A 24,960-nucleotide genomic window follows, 5' to 3' on the forward strand; every position below is an offset into this window, starting at 1 on the left:
GATGCATTACGGAATGAGTAAAGAGACTTGCCGGTAACGAGATTGAACTAGGTATTGAAATACCGACGATCGAATCTCGGGCAGGTAACATACCGATCACAAAGGGAACAACGTATGTTGTTATGCGGTTTGACCGATAAAGAGCTTCGTAGAATATGTAGGAGCCAATATGAGCATCAGGTTCCGCTATTGGTTATTGATCGGAGACTTGTCTCGGTCATGTCTACATAGTTCCCGAACCCGTAGGGTCCGCACGCTTAACGTTCGGTGATGATCGTATTATGAGTTTATGTGTTTTGATGTACCGAAGGTAGTTCGAAGTCCCGGATATGATCACGGACATGACGAGGAGTCTCGAAATGGTCGAGACATAAAGATCGATATATTGGACGACTATATTTGGACATCGGAATGGTTCCGGGTGAGATCGGGCATTTACCGGTGTACCGGGAGGTTACCGGAAGCCCCCGGGAGGTATATGGGCCTTATTAGGCCATAGTGGGAGAGAGGAGAAGGGAGCAAAGGAGGGGGCGCCCCCCAAGCCCAATCCGAATTGGGAGGGGGGCCGGCCCCCCTTTCCTTCCTCCTCCCCCCCTTCCTTCCACTCCTAGCCCAACTAGGGAAGGGGGGGGGGAATCCTACTCCCGGTGGGAGTAGGACTCCCCATGGGGCGCGCCATAGGAGGGCCGGCCCTCCCCCTCCTCCACTCCTTTATATACAGGGGAGGGGGGCACCCCATAGACACACAAGTTGATCATTGATCTCTTAGCCGTGTGCGGTGCCCCCCTCCACCATAATCCACCTCGTTCATATCGTCGTAGTGCTTAGGCGAAGCCCTGCGCCGGTAGCTTCATCATCACCGTCATCATGCCGTCGTGCTGACGAAGCTCTTCCCCGACACTCTGCTGGATCGTGAGTTCGTGGGACGTCACCGAGCCGAGCGTGTGCAGATCGCGGAGGTGCCGTACCTTCGGTACTAGGATCGGTCGATCGTGAAGACGTATGACTACATCAACCGTGTTGTCATAAAGCTTCCGCTTACGGTCTACGAGGGTACGTACACAACACTCTCCCCTCTCGTTGCTATGCATCACCATGATCTTGCGTGTGCGTAGGATTTTTTTTTGAAATTACTACGTTCCCCAACAGTGGCATCCGAGCTAGGTTTAGATGTTATATGCACGAGTAGAACACAAGTGAGTTGCGGGCGATACTAGTCATACTGCTTACCAGCATGTCATACTTTGATTCGGCGGTATTGTTGGATGAAGCAGCCCGGACCGACATTACGCGTACGCTTACGCGAGACTGGTTCTACCGACGTGCTTCGCACGCAGGTGGCTGGCGGGTGTCAGTTTCTCCAACTTTAGTTGAATCAAGTGTGGCTACGCCCGGTCCTTGTTGAAGGTTAAAACATCACATATTTGATGAAATATCGTTGTGGTTTTGATGCGTAGGTAAGAACGGTTCTTGCTCAGCCCGTAGCAGCCACGTAAAACTTGCAACAACAAAGTAGAGGACGTCTAACTTGTTTTTCCAGGGCAAATTGTGATGTGATATGGTCAAGACATGATGCTAAATTTTACTGTATGAGATGATCATGTTTTGTAACGGAGTTATCGGCAACTGGCAGGAGCCATATGGTTGTCGCTTTATTGTATGAAATGCAATCGCCATGTAATTGCTTTACTTTATCACTAAGCGGTAGCGATATTCGTAGAAGCAATAGCTGGCGAGACGACAACGATGCTCTGATGGAGATCAAGGTGTCGCGCCGGTGACGATGTGATCATGACGGTGCTTTGGAGATGGAGACCAAAGGCACAAGATGATGATGGCCATATCATATCACTTATATTGATTGCATGTGATTTTTTATCTTTTATGCATCTTATTTTGCTTAGTTCGGCGGTAGCATTAGAAGATGATCTCTCAATAAAAGGTACAAGTGTTCTCCCTGAGTATGCACCGTTGTGAAAGTTCGTCGTGCCGAGACACCACGTGATGATCGGGTGTGATAAGCTCTACGTTCACATACAATGGGTGCAAGCCAGTTTTGCACACGCAGAATACTCGGGTTAAACTTGACGAGCCTAGCATATGCAGATATGGCCTCGGAACACTGAGACCAAAAGGTCGAGCGTGAAACATATAGTAGATATGATCAACATAGTGGTATTCACCATTGAAAACTACTCCATCTCACGTGATGATCAGACATGGTTTAGTTGATATGGATCACGTGATCACTTAGATGATTAGAGGGATGTCTACCTAAGTGGGAGTTCTTAAGTAATTTGATTAATTGAACTTTAATTTATCATGAACTTAGTACCTGATAGTATTTTGCATGTCTATGTTGTTGTAGATAGATGGCCCGTGTTGTTGTTCCGTTGAATTTTAATGCGTTCCTAGAGAAAGATAAGTTGAAAGATGATGGCAGCAACTACACGGACTGGGTCCATAACTTGAGGATTATCCTCATTGCTGCACAGAAGAATTACGTCCTGGAAGCACCGCTAGGTGCCAAACCCGCTGCAGGAGCAACGCCAGATGTTATGAATGTCTGGCAATGCAAAGTTGATGACTACTCAATAGTTCAGTGTGCCATGCTTTACGGCTTAGAACCGGGACTTCAACGACGTTTTGAACGTCATGGAGCATATGAGATGTTCCAGGAGTTGAAGTTAATATTTCAAGCAAATGCCCGGATTGAGAGATATGAAGTCTCCAATAAGTTTTACAGCTGCAAGATGGAGGAGAATAGTTTTGTCAGTGAGCATATACTCAAAATGTCTGGGTATAACAATCACTTGATTCAACTGGGAGTTAATCTTCCGGATGATAGTGTCATTGACAGAATTCTTCAATCACTGCCACCAAGCTACAAGAGCTTCGTGATGAACTATAACATGCAAGGGATGGATAAGAAAATTCCCAAGCTCTTCGCGATGCTAAAGGCTGCGGAGGTAGTTATCAAGAAGGAGCATCAAGTGTTGATGGTCAACAAGACCACCAGTTTCAAGAAAAAGGGTAAAGAGAAGAAGGGGAACTTCAAGAAGAACGGCAAGCAAGTTGCTGCTCAAGTGAAGAAACCCAAGTCTGAACCTAAGCCTGAGACTGAGTGCTTCTACTGCAAAGGGACTGGTCACTGGAAGCGGAACTGCCCCAAGTATTTGGCGGATAAGAAGGATGGCAAGGTGAACAAAGGTATATGTGCTATACATGTTATTGATGTGTACCTTACTAATGCTCGCAGTAGCACCTGGGTCTTTGATACTGGTTCTGTTGCTAATATTTGCAACTCGAAACAGGGACTACGGATTAAGCGAAGATTGGCTAAGGACGAGGTGACGATGCACGTGGGAAATGGTTCCAAAGTCGATGTTATCGCAGTCGGCACGCTACCTCTACATCTACCTTCGGGATTAGTTTTAGACCTGAATAATTGTTATTTGGTGCCAGCGTTGAGCATGAACATTATATCTGGATCTTGTTTGATGCGAGACGGTTATTCATTTAAATCAGAGAATAATGGTTGTTCTATTTATATGAGTAATATGTTTTATGGTCATGCACCCTTGAAGAGTGGTCTATTTATATTGAATCTCGATAGTAGTGATACACATATTCATAATATTGAAGCCAAAAGATGCAGCGTTGATAATGATAGTGCAACTTATTTGTGGCACTGCCGTTTAGGTCATATTGGTGTAAAGCGCATGAAGAAACCCCATTCTGATGGACTTTTGGAATCACTTGATTATGAATCACTTGGTACTTGCGAACCATGCCTCATGGGCAAGATGACTAAAACTCCATTCTCCGGAAAAATGAAGCGAGCAATAGATTTGTTGGAAATCATACAGACTGATGTATGTGGTCCGATGAATGTTGAGGCTCGCGGCTGGTATCGTTGTTTTCTCGCCTTCACAGATGATTTGAGCATATATGGGCATATCTACTTGATGAAACATAAGTCTGAAACATTTGAAAAGTTCAAAGAATTTCAGAGTGAAGTGGAAAATCATCGTAACAAGAAAATAAAGTTTCTATGATCTGATCATGGAGGAGAATATTTAAGTTACGAGTTTAGTCTTCATTTGAAACAATGCGGAATAGTTTCGCAACTCACGCCACCCGAAACACCACAGCGAATGGTGTGTTCGAATGTCGTAATCGCACTTTACTAGATATGGTGCGATCTATGATGTCTCTTACTGATTTACCACTATCGTTTTGGGGTTATGCTTTATAGATGGCTGCATTCACGTTAAATAGGGCACCATCTAAATCCGTTGAGACGACACCTTATGAACTGTGCTTTGGCAAGAAACCAAAGTTGTCATTTCTTAAAGTTTGGGGCTGTGATGCTTATGTGAAAAAGCTTCAACCTGATAAGCTCGAACCCAAATCAGGGAAATGTGTCTTCATAGGATGCCCAAAGGAGACTGTTGGGTACACCTTCTATCACAGATCCGAAGGCAAGACATTCGTTGCTAAGAATGGATCCTTTCTAGAGAAGGAGTTTCTCTCGATAGAAGTGATTGGGAGGAAAGTAGAACTTGATGAGGTAACTGTACCTGCTCCCTTATTGGAAAGTAGTTCATCACAGAAATCAGTTCCTGTGACTCCTACACCAATTAGTGAGGAAGCTAATGATGATGATCATGTAACTTCAGATCAAGTTACTACCGAACCTCGTAGGTCAACCAGAGTAAGATCCGCACCAGAGTGGTACGGTAATCCTGTTCTGGAGGTCATGTTACTTGACCATGACGAACCTACGAACTATGAGGAAGCGATGATGAGCCCAGATTCCGCAAAATGGCTTGAGGCCATGAAATCTAAGATGGGATCCATGTATGAGAACAAAGTGTGGACTTTGGTTGACTTGCCCATTGATCGGCAAGCCATCGAGAATAAATGGATCTTCAAGAAGAAGACTGACGCTGACGGTAATGTTACTGTCTACAAAGCTCGACTTGTTGTGAAAGGTTTTCGACAAGTTCAAGGAGTTGACTACGATGAGACCTTCTCACCCGTAGCGATGCTTAAGTCCGTCCGAATCATGTTAGCAATTGCCGCATTTTATGATTATGAAATTTGGCAAATGGATGTAAAGACTGCATTCCTGAATGGATTTCTGGAAGAAGAGTTGTATATGATGCAACCTGAAGGTTTTATCGATCCAAAGGATGCTAACAAAGTGTACAAGCTCCAGCGATCCATTTATGGACTGGTGCAAGCATCTTGGAGTTGGAATAAACATTTTGATAGTGTGATCAAAGCATATGGTTTTATACAGACTTTTGGAGAAGCCTGTATTTACAAGAAAGTGAGTGGGAGCTCTGTAGCATTTCTAATATTATATGTGGATGACATATTGTTGATTGGAAATGATATAGAATTTCTGGATAGCATAAAAGGATACTTGAATAAGAGTTTTTCAATGAAAGACCTCGGTGAAGCTTCTTATATATTGGACATCAAGATCTATAGAGATAGATCAAGACGCTTAATTGGACTTTCACAAAGCACATACCTTGACAAAAAGTTTTGAAAAAGTTCAAAATGGATCAAGCAAAGAAAGGGTTCTTTCCTGTGTTACAAGGTGTGAAGTTGAGTCAGACTCAGTGCCCGACCACTGCAGAAGATAGAGAGAAAATGAAAGGTGTTCCCTATGCTTCAGCCATAGGCTCTATCATGTATGCAATGCTGTGTACCAGACCTGATGTGTGCCTTGCTATTAGTTTAGCAGGGAGGTACCAAAGTAATCCAGGAGTGGATCACTGGACAGCGGTCAAGAACATCCTGAAATACCTGAAAAGGACTAAGGATATGTTTCTTGTTTATGGAGGTGACAAAGAGCTCGTCATAAATGGTTACGTCGATGCAAGCTTTGACACTGATCCGGATGACTCTAAGTCACAAACCGGATACGTGTTTATATTGAACGGTGGAGCTGTCAGTTGGTGCAGTTCTAAGCAAAGCGTCGTGGCGGGATCTACGTGTGAAGCTTAGTACATAGCTGCTTCGGAAGCAGCAAATGAAGGAGTCTGGATGAAGGTGTTCATATCCGATCTAGGTGTCATACCTAGTGCATCGGGTCCAATGAAAATCTTTTGTGACAATACTGGCGCAATTGCCTTGGCAAAGGAATCCAGATTTCACAAGAGAACCAAGCATATCAAGAGACACTTCAATTCCATCCGCGATCAACTCAAGGAGGGAGACATAGAGATTTGCAAGATACATACGGATCTGAATGTTATAGACCCGTTGACTAAGCCTCTCTCACGAGAAAAACATGATCAGCACCAAGACTCCATGGGTGTTAGAATCATTACTGTGTAATCTGGATTATTGACTCTAGTGCAAGTGGGAGACTGAAGAAAATATGCCCTAGAGGCAATAATAAAGTTGTTATTTATATTTCCTTATATCATGATAAATGTTTATTATTAATGCTAGAGTTGTATTAACCGGAAACTTAGTACATGTGTGAATACATAGACAAACAGAGTGTCACTAGTATGCCTCTACTTGACTAGCTCGTTGAATCAAAGATGGTTAAATTTCCTACCATAGACATGAGTTGTCATTTGATTAACGGGATAACACCATTAGAGAATGATGTGATTGACTTGACCCATTCCGTTAGCTTAGCACTTGATCGTTTAGTATATTGCTATTGCTTTCTTCATGACTATACATGTTCCTATGACTATGAGATTATGCAACTCCCGAATACCGGAGGAACACTTTGTGTGCTACCAAACGTCACAATGTAACTGGGTGATTATAAAGGTGCTCTACAGGTGTCTCCGATGGTACTTGTTGAGTTGGCATAGATCAACATTAGGATTTGTCACTCCGATTGTCAGAGAGGTATCTTTGGGCCCTCTCGGTAATGCACATCACTATAAGCCTTGCAAGCAATGTGACTAATGAGTTAGTTGCGGGATGATGCATTACAGAACGAGTAAAGAGACTTGCCGGTAAGGAGATTGAACTAGGTATTGAGATACCGACGATCGAATCTCGGGCAAGTAACATACCGATGACAAAGGGAACAACGTATGTTGTTATGCGGTTTGACCGATAAAGATCTTTGTAGAATATGTAGGAGCCAATATGAGCATCCAGGTTCCGCTATTGGTTATTGATCGGAGACGTGTCTCGGTCATGTCTACATAGTTCTCGAACCCGAAGGGTCCGCACGCTTAATGTTCGGTGATGATCGTATTATGAGTTTATGTGTTTTGATGTACCGAAGGTAGTTCAGAGTCCCGGATATGATCACGGACATGACGAGGAGTCTCGAAATGTCCGAGACATAAAGATCGATATATTAGACGACTATATTTGGACACCAGAATGGTTCCGGGTGAGATCGGGCATCTACCGGTGTACCGGGAGGTTACCAGAACCCCCCGGGAGGTATATGGGCCTTATTGGGCCATAGTGGGAGAGAGGAGAAGGGAGCAAAGGAGGGGGCGCCCCCCAAGCCCAATCCGAATTGGGAGGGGGGCCGGCCCCCCTTTCCTTCCTCCTTCCTCCCCCTTCCTTCCACTCCTAGTCCAACTAGGGAAGGGGGGGAATCCTACTCCTGGTGGGAGTAGGACTCCCCATGGGGCGCCCCATAGGAGGGTCGGCCCTCCCCCTCCTCCACTCCTTTATATACGGGGGAGGGGGCACCCCATAGACACACAAGTTGATCATTGATCTCTTAGCCGTGTGCGGTGCCCCCCTCCACCATAATCCACCTCGGTCATATCGTCGTAGTGCTTAGGCGAAGCCCTGCGCCGGTAGCTTCATCATCACCGTCATCACGCCGTTGTGCTGACGAAGCTCTTTCCCGACCCTCTGCTGGATCGTGAGTTCGTGGGACGTCACCGAGCCGAACGTGTGCAGATCGCGGAGGTGTCGTACCTTCGGTACTAGGATTGGTCGATCGTGAAGACATCGACTACATCAACCGCGTTGTCATAACGCTTCCGCTTACGGTCTACGAGGGTACGTACACAACACTCTCCCTCTCGTTGCTATGTATCACCATGATCTTGCATGTGCGTAGGAATATTTTTGAAATTACTACGTTCCCCAATAGCCGCTCGGTGGAGGCGGAGTCCGAGATGAAGCCAACGATGACGGTCGGCGTGGGACGATGTGCGGACGAGCGAAAACAGCCCGAGGCAGGCGGTGTGCCCGACTGATACGTCCATTTTGCATCATATTTTTCTATTGATATTTATTGCAATTTGGACTGTTATTTCACTTTATGATACAATTCTTATGTCTTTTCTCTCTTATTTTGCAAGTTTCACATGAGAGGGAGATTGCCGGCTGCTGGTATTATGGACCGGAAAAGGCTACATCAGAGATACATATTCTACACAACTCCAAATGACCTGAAACTTTACGGAGATTTATTTAAAAAATATAAAAAATACTGGAGAAGGAATTACCAGAGGGGGACCCACCAGGTAGCCACAAGCCTGGGTGCGCGCCCTAACCCCCAGGGCGTGCCCCCCCATCATCTGATATATCGCATATGTCGGCGGTGGACATATGTCACTCGCTGCAGCTCGTACGGGGGCAGATGAGCACGAGCACCGGTGGCTCCCGGGCTGCCCAGGACCTGTTCGACTGAATGATAGAACAAGAGTCAGTATGTTTTGTATCGTATGATCGATGTGTATGGATTACATGGATTTGAGGATCCACTTTTGAGGTATGTGGATGTGCAGCACAAGATATGAGGGGTTGGCAGGCGTTGTTCGCAGACGCGCCCAAATGCGCTCGCGGGTGTATGGGGGGGCGGATTTGCCAAGCCCAACAGTAGATGCTCTAACAGCCGGACGACTCAAACCATCCCTAATACGTCTGCGTACACGCCCGATCAGTGACCAGACAGGAGAGAGAAGAAAAAATGTGACCCAACCGGACCCCTCGATCATCCTTATACGCCCGGGCTGTCCACAAACCCTCGTATCCATCTCAAATATGGGGAGGATATGAGGGTTCGCGGACGCGCCCAGGTGCGCCCGGGCATTCCGCCATGTAGGACGCGGCCCCACTGTCGGTGTCAAAACCGGCGGATCTCAGGTAGGGGGTCCCGAACTGTGCGTCTAAGGCGAATGGTAACAGGAGGCGGGGGACACGATGTTTACCCAGGTTAGGGCCCTCTCGATGGAGGTAATACCCTACTTCCTGCTTGATTGATCTTGATGATATGAGTATTACAAGAGTTGATCTACCACGAGATCATAGAGGCTAAACCCTAGAAGCTAGCCTATGGTATGATTGTTGTTGTCCTACGGACTAAACCCTCCGGTTTATATAGACACCGGAGGGGGCTAGGGTTACACCGAGTCGGTTACAAGGGAGGAGATCTACATATCCGTATTGCCAAGCTTGCCTTCCACGCCAAGGAAAGTCCCATCCGGACACGAGACGAAGTCTTCAATCTTGTATCTTCATAGTCCAACAGTCCGGCCAAAGGATATAGTCCGGCTGTCCGAGGACCCCCTAATCCAGGACTCCCTCAGTAGCCCCTGAACCAGGCTTCAATGACGATGAGTCCGGCGCGCAGATTGTCTTCGGCATTGCAAGGCGGGTTCCTCCTCCGAATACTGTAGAAGATTTTGAACACAAGGATAGTGTCCGGCTCTGCAAAACAAATTCCACATACCATCGTAGAGAGAATAATATTTCCACAAATCTAATCTGCTGACAGCTTTTCATAACATGACGTTCTGTCGTGGTTTGGTCATGACGAACCGTTTTTCCAAGCCTGCCACTGCACGTGTTGCGAGGCCGTTTTATTGGCACGTCCTGTCGAAGCAGAGATCGTGTCCCTTTTTTCATGGGATTCTCATCAATACGGGCGTGGGTAACCCCATCGCGCCTGCTGGTATGACTCCTCGATTTTAGGCAAGTTCCAAACGGCCACGCGGAGGACGCTTGATATTCACCCTCTTTATAAAGGGGCCAAGGCCTGTCCTTTTCTTCTCGCACTCAATCAAATCCTTCCCCCACCTCGAGTTCCAACACCCAAGGCTCAGGCTAGGCGCTTCGGACCTTCAGTCATGTCCGGATCCAACCTTCAAGGTCGGTGGATGCCCTCCTCTGTCACAGAGGAGGACATCAAGAAGCTAAGAGAAGCCAGGTATCTGACCGCCGAAATCTCGTTCAGGCTGCCTGCTCGAGGGCAGGTCATCCCCACTCCCGAACCCAACGAGAGTGTCGTATTTATTTCCCACTTCCTCCGAGGACTAGGCTTTAGTCTTGATCCCTTCGTCAGAGGGCTTATGTTCTACTACGGGCTCGATTCCCATGATCTGGCTCCGGATTCCATCCTTCACATCTCGTCGTTCATCGTTGTGTGTGAAGCCTTCCTCCGCATCACCCCACACTTTGGCTTATGGCTCAAGACCTTCAATGTGAAGCCAAAGATGATTGAGGGGCGACACGCAGAGTGCAGAGGCGCCATAATAAACAAAGCGCCGATGCTCCATGGCCAAAGGGCTCCTTCCCGGAGACATGCAAGTTATGGCAGCAGGAGTGGTTTTACATCACCGTCCCCGAAGCGCTAAGTGGGTAGCTGCCCCCGCCTTTCGTCTGGGCCCGCCGCCACAATTGGCGTCATGGGTCAACAAAGGGCTGGACTGGGGGCCAGCTAATGATGTGCCGACGCTGCAGAGCCGCATCCGAGATCTCTTCAAAGGAGATGTCAGCCTTGTTAAGGTAATGCAAGTCATGCTAGTTCGTCCGGTCCTGCCATGCCAACGTCGACCTCTCCGTATGTGGGAGTTCAACCCGGAAGGACCGCGACCTATTCAGTAATTCTTCGGCGCGACGCTCGAAGAGATGTATGGATTGTTCTTCGGATCACGAATAAAGTGTCCGGACAACACCGAGGATGCGGGTCTGAACTGCAATCGTCCAGACACCCAAGTAAGTAATTCCGCGGCCGTACACGTTGTCTTTTAATTTACCACAACATCATTCTGAAAAGTCGCCTTTTGACCAGGACTGGATAAAAAAGGCGAAGATGATCAGGTGTTCGGCTCCCCTTCCCGAGGGCCCATCGGGTCCTGTACTAGCCAGGATGCTCGAGCTTGCGCCTTATCAAGCGCCATCAGGGGAAGATAAAGGGAGGAGCAAAGAAGCTGAAAGCGAGCCTCACTCATTATTCATCCAAACCAGGGGAATTAGTGCCTCCGCGAAGGAGGATAACCGGGGAGAAGAATCTAAAATTCCCTCTCCCCAAGGAAGGAAGAGGGCCACCTCTGAAGACTTGGAAACAATGGTTTTCAAACGAGGGAAGAAACCTTTGTCAGGGGGCCCTACCCCGGAGGGCATCCTTACCGCACAGTACCCGCAAGGGGACCAGCCCTCCACCGAGCTGTAAGTAAACAAAAGTACTTTATAGTAAATATACCCTGCTTCCTTTCTGAGAACAATAACCGAGACGTATGTCTTGTACTTCGGATCGTAGCCCTTCTCGACAGAGTTCGTCTTCGGGGGATCTTCTTCCGGAGATGATGGAGAGCGAAACGCCTCCCCGTGCCTCCCCGTCTCGTGAAGCGGACGACCCTGAGGTGTCGTCACGGAGTATTTCTCCTGATCGGCCAAGGCCAGAGGGTAACCCTTCGGCTACCCGAAGTCCGGAGTATTCGGCTCCTAAGGAGAGCAACAGAAAGAATCCGGGACTGTCCGGTGCGCGACCAGACGCACTGATGAATCTCCTGGAGCAAGCAGCTATCTCAGAAGCGCACCGTACGCTAATGGGTACGGTGGTTGAGAGGATTTCCTCTGCCGAAAGAGGGCTGCATGAAGCTTTTATGAGCCTGCTGAGAGGCTTTGAGGTACGCAAAGTAATATATATTTTTTGATGGTACCACACACGCTAGGTGTGCCCTATGCAGATAGTAGCCCCTGAGACTCTGGTTGCTGTCGAAAAGACATCAAGTAGAGGATCATAGTCCCAGGTAATAACTGTGCTGCTTTCACGTGTAGGCGGCTGAGGGTCCGGTGGCTAGCCGGACTGGTGAGTTTGCCGAACTGAAGCGGCAACTTGATGCGGCAGATGCCGACATCAGGCTTGTAAACAAGCGGCTTGACGAGGCACGGGGTACGTATTCTCCTATGATCAACACGTATTAAGAGCAGCATGATGCTAGTATCTGTAATATGCTGCGACTGCAGATGGAGCTGCCGCCGTGGAGACCCTTCGGGCGGAACTTGCCCGAGCCAAGGAACAAGCCAGGAGGAGTGATGCGGCCGCCCTAAAGGCGGTCGAAGAGCGAAGAGCCGAACAGGCTGCGCATTGCCAGAGCAAAGAGAAAATAGCCAAGATGGCTGTTGAATTGAAAGATGCCGCCGACCGTTATGAGCTTCTTGACAAGAAAAGCCGAACGAATACGGCGGACCTGGAGAAAGCCACGGTAGCAGCCAAGGAAGCCCGCTCTAAAATCAGAGCGGCGAAGGAGGAGCTACGTCAAGCCGGAGATATCGCGGCTAGGAAGCCCTTTTTGTTGCGGACGAAGTTCGGAGATCCTAAGTATGCCCTTCTGGATCAATTATGGAGTTCTGCGGACGCGTACCTGGATTTGGCAGCAAGTGATGCTGATGCGACCAAGTTTTTCGAAGATCAAAAGGATCACGAGGTGGAAAAGTTGTTCTGGTCGCAGTTCAATGCTCCGGCGTGTCCACTGCTGTTAAATGAGCAAATGGCCGAGTGGGCCGAGCTCCATAGGTTGTCCGGGCTTGCCATGAGGTCTGTTGTGGATCATCTTTGGCCGGAAGGACCAAGGCCGAATAGTTATTTTGGCTTAGTGCAACAATTCCTTGGTGTTGTGCCGCATATCGACGCTGTGAAGAGGTCGGCGTGCATAAAGGGTGCGCGGATGGCTCTTGCCCGTGTCAAGACATACTGGGCAGGGATGGAGGCCACCGCTATTGCATCCCAGAGTTCGGCGGTAGGCCGGGTATCGGCCGAGCACTATTTTGAAGAAGTCTTAGAAGGCGCTCGTTTAATAGAGGCTCAGTGCTCGAAGAGTATCATGTTCTAGTGACATGTATCCCAATTGTAAGAACAATGTTATTTGAATTATAAAGGCTGTGTTTATACTTTTGCCTGAAAGTATTATTATGCCTCCTGTGCGGTCGTTTATGTATATATGTATATAACCTGAAAGTTTGCAGTCGTCGGCTTCAGCCCCCACGCATATAATGCGGGGGTGTTCACAAAAGCGCGTCTTCACACTTGATCCAACGTCTTGGTCCATTAAGGAGGTGGTAGCGCGGCGAACGATGCAATCAGACTATATTGCTTTAACACTTTCACTTAACCATAGGAGTTTGACTGTGGGGCTACTATATAGCCGCTGGTATTTCCGCGGCTATCCGAATACGGTGCACGTACGTACATGACCGGGAAAACCGGTCCTTCGTTAATGCGGAGGAATCCCGAAGATTCCGCTAAGTCATCGAGTGGTTGACCAGTCTCGCGCTTTATCATGACAATCAGTTTTCGGCTTTCTCTACTGAGGTGCTCATCCGGATGAACCAGGGCACAATCGCAGTAGTTCTCCCGGTGCCACCTTAGCCGATAGAGCGGAACGTAAGGTAGCAAAACGCGGGAGCCGGGCAAACCCAACATTTGACCAAATACATGATTCGGAGCTGATGCATATAAGGCCAAACTCGCGACGCCGAAAACTCCCTAAGGTATTCGGTCTTTACAACATATACCGGGCTGAGTAACGCCCTTGAGAATGAACCCCATGTTGGAAATATGCCCTAGAGGCAATAATCAAATGGTTATTATTGTATTTCCTTGTTCAAGATAATTGTCTATTGTTCATGCTATAATTGTATTAACTGGAAACCGTAATACATGTGTGAATGCATAGACCACAACATGTCCCTAGTAAGCCTCTAGTTGACTAGCTCGTTGATCAATAGATGGTTATGGTTTCCTGACCATGGACATTGGATGTCATTGATAACGGGATCACATCATTAGGAGAATGATGTGATGGACAAGACCCAATCCTAAGCATAACAAAAGATCGTGTAGTTCGTTTGCTAAGAGCTTTTCTAATGTCAAGTATTGTTTCCTTAGACCATGAGATTGTGCAACTCCCGGATACCGTAGGAATGCCTTGGGTGTACCAAACGTCACAACGTAACTGGGTGGCTATAAAGGTGCACTACAGGTATCTCCGAAAGTGTCTGTTGGGTTGGCACGAATCGAGACTGGGATTTGTCACTCCGTATGACGGAGAGGTATCTCTGGCCCACTCGGTAATGCATCATCATAAATGAGCTCAATGTGACTAAGGAGTTAGCCACGGGATCATGCGTTACGGAACGAGTAAAGAGACTTGCTGGTAACGAGATTGAACGAGGTATTGGGATACCGACGATCGAATCTCGGGCAAGTAACATACCGATAGACAAAGGGAATCATATACGGGATTGATTGAATCCTTGACATTGTGGTTCATCCGATGAGATCATCGTGGAACATGTGGGAGCCAACATGGGTATCCAGATCCCGCTGTTGGTTATTTGCCGGAGAGTCGTCTCGGTCATGTCTGCATGTCTCCCGAACCCGTAGGGTCTACACACTTAAGGTTCGGTGACGCTAGGGTTGTAGAGATATTAGTATGCGGTAACCCGAAAGTTGTTCGGAGTCCCGGATGAGAACCCGGACGTCACGAGGAGTTCCGGAATGGTACGGAGGTAAAGATTTATATATGGGAAGTCTTGTTTTGGTCACCGGAAAAGTTTTGCGCATTACCGGTATTGTACCGGGAGTGCCGAAAGGGGTCCGGGGGTCCACCAAGGGGGCCCACCTGCCCCGAGGGGCCACATGGGCTGTAGGGGTGTGCGCCTTGGCCTATATGGGCCAAGGGCACCAGCCCCAAGAGGCCCATGCGCCAAGAGATAAGAGAAAGGGAGAGTCCTAAAGGGGGAAGGCACCTCCTAGCTAGGTGCCTTGGGGAGGATGGACTCCTCCCTGGCCGCACCCTTCCTTGGAGGAAGGGCCAAGGCTGCGCCCCCCCCTCTCCCTTGCCCCTATATATATGTGGGGAAGGGGAGGGCAGCAATACCTAAGCCCTGGCGCCTCCCTCTCCCTCCCGTGACACATCTCCCTCCTCCCGCAGCGCTTGGCGAAGCCCTGTTGGAATCCCGCTACTTCCACCACCACGCCGTCGTGCTGCTGGATCTCCATCAACCTATCCTTCCCCTTGCTGGGTCAAGAAGGAGGAGACGTTGTGCTCCGTACGTGTGTTGAACGCGGAGGTGCCGTCCGTTCGGCGCTAGGATCATCGGTGATTTGGATCACGACGAGTACGACTCCATCAACCCCGTTCTCTTGAACGCTTCCGCTCGCGATCTACAAGGGTATGTAGATCCATTCCTCCCTCGTTGCTAGATGACTCCATAGATTGATCTTGGTGATGCGTAGGATAATTTTGAATTATTGCTAGGTTCCCCAACAGTGGCATCATGAGACAGGTCTATGCGTAGATTCTATGCACGAGTAGAACACAAAGTAGTTGTGGGCGATGATTTGTTCAATTTGCTTACCGTTACTAGTCTTATCTTGATTCGGCGGCATTGTGGGATGAAGCGGCCCGGACCGACCTTACACGTACACTTACGTGAGACAGGTTCCACCGACTGACATGCACTTGATGCATAAGGTGGCTAGCGGGTGTCTGTCTCTCCCACTTTAGTCGGATCGGATTCGATGAAGAGGGTCCTTATGAAGGGTAAATAGCAATTGGCATGTCACCGTTGTGGCTTTTGCGTAGGTAAGAAACGTTCTTGCTAGAAACCCATAGCAGCTACGTAAAACATGCAACAACAATTAGAGGACGTCTAACTTGTTTTTGCAGGGTATGCTATGTGATGTGATATGGCCAAAAGGATGTGATGTATGGGATTGATCATGTTCTTGTAATAGGAATCACGACTTGCATGTCGATGAATATGACAACCGGCAGGAGCCATAGGAGTTGTCTTAATTTATTGTATGACCTGCGTGTCAATGAGAAACGCCATGTAATTACTTTACTTTATTGCTAACCGTTAGCCATAGTAGTAGAAGTAATAGTTGGCGAGACAACTTCATGAAGACACGATGATGGAGATCATGATGATGGAGATCATGGTGTCATGCCGGTGATGAAGGTGATCATGTCGCGCCTCGAAGATGGAGATCAAAAGGCGTAAGATGATATTGGCCATATCATGTCACTTTATGATTTGCATGTGATGTTTGTCATGTTTACATCTTATTTGCTTAGAACGACGGTAGCATAAATAAGATGATCCCTCACTAAAATTTTAAGAGATGTGTTCCCCCTAACTGTGCACCGTTGCGAAGGTTCGTTGTTTCGAAGCACCACGTGATGATCGGGTGTGATAGATTCTAACGTTCGCATACAACGGGTGTTAACGAGCCTAGCATGTACAGACATGGCCTCGGAACACAAGCAAAACACTTAGGTTGACTTGACGAGCCTAGCATGTACAGACATGGCCTCGGAACACAAGAGACCGAAAGGTCGAACATGAGTCGTATAGTAGATGTGATCAACATGGAGATGTTCACCGATGATGACTAGCCCGTCTCACGTGATGATCGGACACGGCCTTGTCGATTCGAATCATGTATCACTTAGATGACTAGAGGGATGTCTATCTAAGTGGGAGTTCATTAAATAATCAGATGAACTTAATTATCATGAACATAGTCAAAAGGTCTTTGCAAATAATGTCGTAGCTTACGCTTTAGTTCTACTAAGATATGTTCCTAGAGAAAATTTAGTTGAAAGTTGACAGTAGCAATTATGCGGACTGGGTCCGTAAACTGAGGATTGTCCTCATTGCTGCACAGAAGGCTTATGTCCTTAATGCACCGCTCGGTGTGCTGAACCTCGAGCGTCGTTTATGGATGTTGCGAAACATCTGACATACACGTTTTGATGACTACGTGATAGTTCAGTGCGTAATGTTAAACGGTTTAGAATTGAGGCACCGAAGACATTTTTGAAACGTCGCGGAACATATAAGATGTTCCAAGAGCTGAAATTGGGATTTTAGGCTCGTGCCCACGTCAAGAGGTGGGAGACCTCCGACAAGTTTCTTAAGCCTACAAACTAAGGGAGAAAAGCTCAAGCGTTGAGCGTGTGCTTAGATTGTCTGAGTACTACAATCGCTTGAATCGAGTGGGAGTTATCTTCCAGATGAGATAGTGATGGTTCTCCAAAGTCACTGCCACCAAGCTACTGGAGCTTCGTGATGAACTATAACATATCAGGGATAGATATGATGATCCTTGAGCTATTCGCGATGTTTGACACCGCGAAAGTAGAAATCAAGTAGGAGCATCGATTGTTGATGGTTAGTAAAACCACTAGTTTCAAGAAGGGCAAGGGAAAGAAGGGATACTTCATGAAACAACAAATCAGTTGCTGCTCTAGTGAAGAAACCCAAGGTTGAACCCAAACCCGAGACTAAGTGCTTCTGTAATGAGGGGAACGGTCACTGAAGTAGAACTACCCTAGATACTTGGTAGATGAGAAGGCAGGCAAGGTCGACAGAAGTATATTGGATATACATTATATTAATGTGTACTTTACTAGTACTCCTAGTAGCACCAGGGTATTAGATACCGGTTCGGTTGCTAAGTGTTGGTAACTCGAAATAAAAGGCTACGGAGACTAGCTAAAGGTGAGATGACGATATGTGTTGGAAGTGTTTCCAAGGTTGATGTGATCAAACATCGCACGCTCCCTCTACCATCGAGATTGGTGTTAAACCTAAATAATCGTTATTTGGTGTTTGCGTTGAGCATAGACATGATTGGATTATGTTTATCGCAATATGGTTATTCATTTAAGGAGAATAATGGTTACTCTGTTTATTTGAGTAATACCTTCAATGGTCTTGCACCTAAAATGAATGGTTCATTGAATCTCGATCGTAGTGATACACATGTTCATGCCAAAAGATATAAAATAGTAATGATAATACCACATACTTGTGGCACTGCCATTTGAGTCATATTGGTATAAAACGCATGAAGAAGCTCCATGTTGATGGATCTTTGGACTCACTCGTTTTTGAAAAGATTGAGACATGCGAACCATGTCTATTGGTAGATATGCATGAAAAAACCCCATACAAATGGATCGTTTGGACTCACTTGATTTTGAATCACTTGAGACATGCAAATCATAACACATGGGTAAGATGACTGAAAGGCCTCGTTTTCAGTAAGATGGAACAAGAGAGCAACTTGTTGGAAGTAATACATTTGATGTGTGCAGTCCAATGAGTGCTGAGGCACGCAGTGGATATCGTTATGTTCTTACTTCACAGATGATTTGAGTAGATGCTAAGAATATTTACTTGATGAAACACAAGTCTGAATTATTGAAAGGTTCAAGTAATTTCAGAGTGAAGTTGAAGATCGTCGTGACAAGAGGATAAAATGTCTGTGATATGATCATAGAGATGAATATCTGAGTTACGAGTTTGGCACACAATTAAGAAATTGTGGAAATTGTTTCACGACTAATACTGCCTGGAACACCATAGTGTGATGGTGTGTCCGAACATCATAACTGCACCCTATTGGATATAGTGCATACCATGATGTCTCTTATCGAATTACCACTATCGTTTATGGGTTAGGCATTAGAGACAACCGCATTCATTTTAAATAGGGCACCACGCAATTCCGTTGAGACGACACTGTATGAACTATGGTTTAGAGAAACCTAAGCTGTCGTTTCTTAAAAGTTTGGGGCTGCGACGCTTATGTGAAAAAGTTTCAGGCTGATAAGCTCGAACCCAAAGCGGATAAATGCATCTTCATAGAATACCCAAAACAGTTGGGTATACCTCCTATTTCAGATCTGGAAGCAAAAGTGATTGTTTCTAGAAACGGGTTCTTTCTCGAGGAAAAGTTTCTCTCGAAAGAATTGAGTGGGAGGATGGTGGAGACTTGATGAGGTTACTGAACCGTCACTTCAACTAGTGTGTAGCAGGGCACAAGAAGTTGTTCCTGTGGCACCTACACCAATTGAAGTGGAAGCTTATGATAGTGATCATGAAACTTCGGATCAAGTCACTACCAAACCTCGTAGGACGACAAGGATGCGTACTACTTCAGAGTGGTATGTAATCCTGTCTTGGAAGTCATGTTGCTAGACAACAATGAACCTACGAGCTATGGAGAAACGATGGTGGGCCCGGATTCCGACGAATGGCTCGAGGCCATAAAATCCGAGAGAGGATCCATGTATAAAAACAAAGTGTAGACTTTTGAAGAACTACTTGATGGTCGTAAGGCTGTTGGGTGCAGATGGATTTTAAAAGGAAGACGGATAATGATGGTAAGTGTCACCATTAAGAAAGCTCGACTTGTTGTTAAGATGTTTTCCGACAAGTTCAAGGAGTTGACTACGATGAGATTTTCTCACTCATAGCGATGCTAAGAGTCTGTTGGAATTATATTAGCAGTTACTGCATTATTTATGAAATCTTGCAGATGGGATGTCAAAAAACATTGTTTCCTCGATGATTTTCTTGAGGAAAGGTTGTATGTGATACAACCAGAAGGTTTTGTCAATCCTGAAAGATGCTAACAAGTATGCAAAGCTCCAGCAATCCTTCTAAGGATTGGAGTAAGCATCTCGGAGTTGGAATGTACGCTTTGATGAGATGATCAAAGATTTTGGGTTTATACAAAGTTCATGAGAAACTTGTATTTCCAAAGAAGTGAGTGGGAGCACTATAGAATTTTTGATGAGTATATGTTGTTAACATATTGTTGATCAGAAATGATGTAGAATTTCTGGATAGCATCCAGGGTTATTTGAAAAGTGTTTTTTTAATGGAAAACCTGGATTAAGCTACTTGAACATTGAGCATCAAGATCTATAAGGATAGATCAAAAAACGCTTAATAGTACTTTCAAATGAATACATAGCGTGACAAGATTTTGAAGGAGTTCAAAATAGATCAGCAAAGTAGGAGTTCTTGGCTGTGTTACAAGGTGTGAGTTTGAGTAAGACTCAAGACCTGACCACGGCAGAAGAGAGAGAAAGGACGAAGGTCGTCCCCTATGCTTTAGAGGTAGGCTCTACAGTATGCTATGCTGTGTACCGCACCTGAAGAGTGCCTTGCCATGAGTCAGTCAAGGGGTACAAGAGTGATCCAGGAATGGATCACATGACAGCGGTCGAACTTATCCTTAGTAACTAGTGGACTAAGGAATTTTCTCGATTATGGAGGTGGTAAAAGAGTTCGTCGTAAAGGGTTACGTCGATGCAAACTTTGACACTAATCCGGATGACTCTGAGTAGTAAACCGGATTCGTATAGTAGAGCAGTTATTTGGAATAGCTCCAAGTAGCGCGTGGTAGCTGCATCTACAAGATGACATAGAGATTTGTAAAACACACATGGATCTGAAAGGTTCAGACCCGTTGACTAATAACCTCTCTCACAAGCGAGATATGAACAAACCCCATGGGTGTTGGATTCATTACAATCACATAGTGATGTGAACTAGATTATTGACTCTAGTGCAAGTGGGAGACTGTTGGAAATATGCCCTAGAGGCAATAATCAAATGGTTATTATTGTATTTCCTTGTTCAAGATAATTGTCTATTGTTCATGCTATAATTGTATTAACTGGAAACCGTAATACATGTGTGAATGCATAGACCACAACATGTCCCTAGTAAGCCTCTACTTGACTAGCTCGTTGATCAATAGATGGTTATGGTTTCCTGACCATGGACATTGGATGTCATTGATAACGGGATCACATCATTAGGAGAATGATGTGATGGACAAGACCCAATCCTAAGCATAGCACAAGATCGTGTAGTTCGTTTGCTAAGAGCTTTTCTAATGTCAAGTATCATTTGCTTAGACCATGAGATTGTGCAACTCCCGGATACCGTAGGAATGCTTTGGGTGTACCAAACGTCACAACGTAACTGGGTGGCTATAAAGGTGCACTACAGGTATCTCCGAAAGTGTCTGTTGGGTTGGCACGAATCGAGACTGGGATTTGTCACTCCGTATGACGGAGAGGTATCTCTGGGCTCACTCGGTAATGCATCATCATAAATGAGCTCAATGTGACTAAGGAGTTAGCCACGGGATCATGCGTTACGGAACGAGTAAAGAGACTTGCCGGTAACGAGATTGAACAAGGTATTGGGATACCGACGATCGAATCTCGGGCAAGTAACATAACGATAGACAAAGGGAATCATATACGGGATTGATTGAATCCTTGACATTGCGGTTCATCCGATGAGATCATCGTGGAACATGTGGGAGCCAACATGGGTATCCAGATCCCGCTGTTGGTTATTGGCCGGAGAGTCGTCTCGGTCATGTCTGCATGTCTCCCGAACCCGTAGGGTCTACACACTTAAGGTTCGGTGACGCTAGGGTTGTAGAGATATTAGTATGCGGTAACCCGAAAGTTGTTCGGAGTCCCGGATGAGATCCCGGACGTCACGAGGAGTTCCGGAATGGTCCGGAGGTAAAGATTTATATATGGGAAGTCTTGTTTTGGTCGCCAGAAAAGTTTCGCGCATTATCGGTATTGTACCGGGAGTGCCGAAAGGGGTCCGGGGGTCCACCAAGGGGGCCCACCTGCCCCGAGGGGCCACATGGGCTGTAGGGGTGTGCGCCTTGGCCTATATGGGCCAAGGGCACCAGCCCCAAGAGGCCCATGCGCCAAGAGATAAGAGAAAGGGAGAGTCGTAAAGGGGGAAGGCACCTCCTAGGTGCCTTGGGGAGGATGGACTCTTCCCTGGCCGCACCCTTCCTTGGAGGAAGGGCCAAGGCTGCGCCCCCCCTCTCCCTTGCACCTATATATATGTGGGGAAGGGGAGGGCAGCAATACCTAAGCCCTGGTGCCTCCCTCTCCCTCCCGTGACACATCTCCCTCCTCCCGCAGCGCTTGACGAAGCCCTGTTGGAATCCCGCTACTTCCACCACCACGCCGTCGTGCTGCTGGATCTCCATCAACCTCTCCTTCCCCTTGCTGGGTCAAGAAGGAGGAGACGTCGCTGCTCCGTACGTGTGTTGAACGCGGAGGTGCCGTCCGTTCGGCGCTAGGATCATCGGTGATTTGGATCACGACGAGTACGACTCCATCAACCCTGTTCTCCTGAACGCTTCCGCTCGCGATCTACAAGGGTATGTAGATCCACTCCTCCATCGTTGCTAGATGACTCCATAGATTGATCTTGGTGATGCGTAGGAAAATTTTGAATTATTGCTACGTTCCCCAACACCCCGAGTGTCCAGGTACGTGCATTATTCTGACGTGACAAAATGCCAGTAACGTCAGCATCCCTCTCGGTTATACGGAGTATCCGGAGGATGTGAAGCAACAAGAGACAGTAAAATAGGTTTACACATGGTCTTAATCTAAAAAAAAGCCTTTGAGCGGGGCCCTGCTGCACGTCTGCGCCTGTGTCTCTGTTGTGCCGTATCCTGGAAGGGTGTGGCACGATTATCATCTGTAAAAGAGAACAACTTAGGTGAAAGTTGTCGTGCGAAAAATTGGTTATTCTTAATAAACCATTAAAATTCAAGATAAGTAAGGTCGAGCCGGACTGTAGTCTTGTTTACATGCGGGAAGCCCCTGGTACCGCCTATGGGGGTATATCCATCAAACCAATCTCATGTTTAACTAAGCTGTTACAGCTAGTGATGCGCCCGACTCGTCTAGCCGTGTCCGCGGTCCTGACGGCCGATCATTTATTCTGGTTGGAGAGGTCGTTTAGAGTCCCATCCGGACATGGGACGAAGTCTTCAATCTTGTATCTTCATAGTCCAACAGTCCGGCCAAAGGATATAGTCCGGCTGTCCGAGGACCCCCTAATTCAGGACTCCCTCACCCACCCAGACCACCTTTTCTCTTTTCTTTATTCATTTTTTTATTTCTCTCTCTTCATCTCCACCAACCACGGGCAAGTGACCGAACATATGAGGAAAAAAATGAAGAGTGTGGCTGCGCGAACGGATAAATAGGGGCTTAAAATAGACACACCCGGTCACTGACCGGGCGCATCCACGGACATTTAAAGGGTTATATTTGCTATGTCCGGCTGTAGATGCTCTAATTCCACCTCTTTATCGGTCCTATTGCATGGCGCTTCATGTCTCTTTGCTCCACTTTTCTTGCCTTCGTGAGAAATCTTATGTATGACTTACCGAGAGTTGGTCGAGGATATTTTGAGAAAGTTGATCCAAGTGAATTTGTTTTGCTTGCTACTCTTAGAGAGTGCACACCTTTTAAATGATTTTGGTGGTATCAAGTAGTCATCGTGGCATATGTGCGCCAGAGGCTTCATATGAGGTTTTTGCGACCCACCTTGTGGAAGCCATTGTGTTCAAATCTTCACTACAACAACGAGGAGTAAAACTGGGCCCGCAATCCTAACATTAGGGTAACACAAATCACTCGATTGCTTGCATTTCATTATGCAATTAGAAATAGGAACAGTAAATTAAAACTCACCAGTAAAAATGCATTGTCTTTGTCGTATTATTAACCCCCTATTTTATCACGTAATTATTATCTCACACAAAATTAGACCAAAACTCTTCATGAGCACGGTGGTGCCATGGTCTCCCCGCTTCCCGGTGCCTAAAATCGACCGCCGGTGACGGGGGAGACCCGTGGAATTAGCAGGCGACGACGAGGAGGGCCGTGTTACATGCTAGGTTTGTCTTCTTCTTTTTAGATCACATTTGGGTTTCTCAAAAAAGAAAAGAAAAAGGAGGCCACAAGTTTTCGACCATGACCATGTCGCCTGACACTGATAAGTGCCGGCATTTTGTGAAACAGTCGGACGAGCACTGCTAACAGACAACTGGTCCCTGCGTTGGGCTTCTCAAATACTACTAAGTTTCTCTGATTGAAAAGGAGGTTTTCGAGTTTCGACCGTGTCGCCGGAGACCGATAGCTGTGGCCACACACAGTGACGTCCCAGTTAAACTAGCACTTTACCGCCGGACAAAAATGTTTTTAAATTAACCAGCACCGTTTTAATTAATTAATCAACCAGCACTGCCGCCGCTGTGCAAAACAAAAACATCTTCAAACATAAGGATTAACCTAACGATCGGTCGCTGTCTCGGCGCCGATTGACGTCGACAACGGCAGCTTCCGGGCAGCTTCGCGCGCTCGTCCGGAGCGTTGCGGCTAAGCTAGGGATCGCGCCCCCCGCGTTGTGTTCGCCGACACGTCGCCGATCTGACCCGGACCCGGCTCGCTTTGCTTGCCTCTCTTCTTTTCTTCCCTACCTTAATCATCGAGCGGTCCTGGTCGAGGTCGGCCACTCAACCCACTCATGATGCCCCTACGTACTCCACTCGTGGTTGATCGTGTCAAAACACTAGCTAGGGTCTGCGAGGAAAGCAATGGCGGCCAATCGGCTGCGCACGCGTGGGGGTGCACGTGGCAGCGATCGTGTGGCTAGGCACCACACTCCGTTCTCGTACAATTAATATCACGTGCACCAACATGTGGTTAATTTCAGTTCAATCCTGGAGCTTGCATTTGTTCTGAATTCATTTTAGGATTTCCGGTGATATGCGTTGACTACGAGGCGCGTAAGGTGACTTCGTAAAATCACATGATGACATGCCGGCTCAGTCTCGAGGAGGTGCTCGTAGGCATATGTGTGTGCATTCGTAGGGGTGAATGTAGAGCGCTTGCGTCTGTACTGTAGTGTGTTAAAAAATAACTGATATCATGTCACTAATATGGTTGTTAATTGCGGCGTCGAGTCACTGGGTGAGCAGGTCGCACGGATCTCTCGCCCCGTCGCTCGCCGGGTCTCCATCCTTCTTTGACTAGACTAATTTAATCGGCCGAA

This window comes from Aegilops tauschii, chromosome 2 (genome assembly GCF_002575655.3).
Source record: "Aegilops tauschii subsp. strangulata cultivar AL8/78 chromosome 2, Aet v6.0, whole genome shotgun sequence".
In the NCBI taxonomy this organism is placed as follows: Eukaryota; Viridiplantae; Streptophyta; class Magnoliopsida; order Poales; family Poaceae; genus Aegilops; species Aegilops tauschii.